The 2,552-nt window shown below is 43.5% G+C and overlaps 1 pseudogene; it reads right to left on the reverse strand.

Moving 5' to 3' along the window:
* Positions 1–279: 279 nt before the first annotated feature.
* Positions 280–521, reverse strand: LOC142451184 (ubiquitin-like protein NEDD8 pseudogene; annotated as a pseudogene).
* Between the last annotated feature and the right edge of the window lie 2,031 nt (positions 522–2,552).

Genomic DNA, 2,552 nt, shown 5'->3' on the forward strand with positions numbered 1-2,552 from the left:
ATATGTACATGCCTATATTTAGACCTCTATAAATGCCCTTTGCCTCCTGGCTTTCCTCTATTTCCTTTTACTTTCCTCTTGTCCCACTATCATGCTCACCAGGCTATAAAATTTTTTTTTAACCAGGAAATGTTTTATTGACAACCAGGGACACAGCCACCAGAGGGGAGCACACAGGACCGCATACTAAACCCAATAGCTAGCAAGGCCCTTTGGGGCAGAAACACTACATTCTGGGGCCTCCTGACAAGTGACAGGATGAGGAGGTAAGAGGGTCCATCACTGCGCAAGACGACCATCTCCTCCTCTCAGAGCCAACACCCGGTGGACGATTGAGCCACCTGAGATCATGTAATAGGCCCCTGTCTTCTGGTCATTCGTTTCTCTGTAGATAAGGCGCTGTGGCTGAGAGGGATTCCCTCGTTCTCTTCCACATGCTCCTTAATTCACTCTGCCTCATCCATGGGCTCAAAGTCAATTTAGATCTTCTTTCCGGTCAGCGTCTTCACTGGAATGAGCATCATCTTCCCAGGTTGGGGCTGCACGCTGATACACTGCTGTTTCTACCGCTGTGGTCGCTGCTGCCGGAAAATCACTTCTGCTTCTGGTCACCGCTGTGAGGCTCCACCCCTTTTCTTTTATGGGTTTCCCAAAAAGGTTTGGGAATTATCCCACGTTTCGTTTGCGCGGGGTGGTAAGTAAGAAGAAGGTGGCCGGCTTAGTTACAGTCCTGGATGTCTTACAGAGCCTCGGCTAGCATTAAGGGAGGGGCTGAACAAACTTTGTCTCCCAATCTCACCTGGCTGTAATTTTTTATGAAGCTGATGGTCATACACGTTTCCTATGGCACCATGGTGAGTCTGAGCCACGAATCCTTCGGTCAGTAGCTGGACGCAAACCACAACCCCCTGGTGCTACCCAGAGACCTATAGTTTCAATACTATGTGACTACGGTACTATTGGGAAGACAAGAGATGTTAAGAAATGTTCATCTAATATGTCTCATTGCCATCGAGTAGATTCTGACCCACAGCGACCCCGTAGAACAGAGCAGAACTGGTCCTGTGGGTTTCCGAAGCTGTAACTGTTTACACAGGGAGAAAACCCTGTCTTTCCCACGGGGTCATGGATGATTTCGAACTGCTGGCCTTGCAATTCCCAGCCTAGCATGTAACCACTATGCCACAAGGGCTCCATCATCTATGTTAGTAGTCTGAATAATTGATATCTAAGTAACTGATAGAGAAGATACCAATAGATTAAAGAATAAACATGAAATGAAGTCCTGCATTAGTAAATTCATCTTTGGAAAACAGGAAAGCAAAGGATTCATCAAAGAGAGATCATTTAGTTGCTAACTTAGCCATTCATCAACATTGTACCATGTCTGGGATCATGTGCAGACTTACCATTGACTTTGCGTTGGGCTGTGCTCAAAGCCAGCAGGGTAGCTACAAGAAAGAAGGCCAGCATGTTGAAATCGGCGTTGTAGTGTCCTCTCTGCTGTAGGAATGTGGGCATCCTTATATAACGTTCATAGAGAACAATGCTAGCATTGCTGCGACACTGGACAGACTCCAGAGTCGTTGAATCTGAAGGAGGTGCATCATTCGGAACATTTCCTCTACATGGTCTATCACTGGTCTCATTGTGTTCTGTGTCAAATAACAATATGTCTTCTGCTCTCTTCCTTAACTCTGAGGGCAATGGCAGCTCATAACAAATTAAGATTTCACAAATGTAATTGCTTGACAGTACGGGAAGTATGAGGGGGAAGAATCTAGGATACATTTTTGGGTTTGTCGGTAAGAATTAATGGAGTCCCAGAGTAGCATCAGAGCAAGAATCTATCCTAAAGAACCACATTAACAAACTACCTGATTTACGGTCTAAATGATCACACAGAAAATTGATAGAAAGTGAAGAAAATTGACATGGAATAGGATCTTCCTAGCAAATGTTGGAAATGAGGAGTAGAGAGTTGAAGAAAAGGTCCAGAGAATTGTGTACACTTTTCACAATCCTTGGGGGGAAATGTAAAACAAATTGGTCCCCACAAACAGGTGAGAGTTAAAGAGCTTTAAAAGGGGGGGTGACATAGTTGCACAAACCTGAAAGTTTAAATCCAATGATTTCCATGAACCCAGAACTTGGCTCCTGCATTTATCTCATTGACCTTGAGCATTTGAAGTGGCAGAGGTGTAAGTAAACTACAGTGAAGGAAAGTCATGCCTGATATTAGTGTCTTAATGAACTTCCTTCTCCATCTGCCAAAGACTGCAGTCTTCCCAAGACTTATTTCAAGTTTTCTATATTAATTTTCTGGAAGAGAAAGCTAGTTCAGATAAAAGCCTATTTGGATCCCAGCTTAGAAAAATTGGGATGGTAACCTAGTTGACGTCAAAGAAACAGAAGGAGAATGTATTAAAAATAAAAGATAAAGCTATAGTACTAGCAGAAATGCATCATTTACTTCGTTTGGCACCTTCTTTATCTAAGACCAATTTTGATACGAGAAGAACATGATACTGCATATGTGTATGGGTTCTGGA

This window comes from Tenrec ecaudatus, chromosome 6 (genome assembly GCF_050624435.1).
Source record: "Tenrec ecaudatus isolate mTenEca1 chromosome 6, mTenEca1.hap1, whole genome shotgun sequence".
Taxonomy (NCBI): domain Eukaryota; kingdom Metazoa; phylum Chordata; class Mammalia; order Afrosoricida; family Tenrecidae; genus Tenrec; species Tenrec ecaudatus.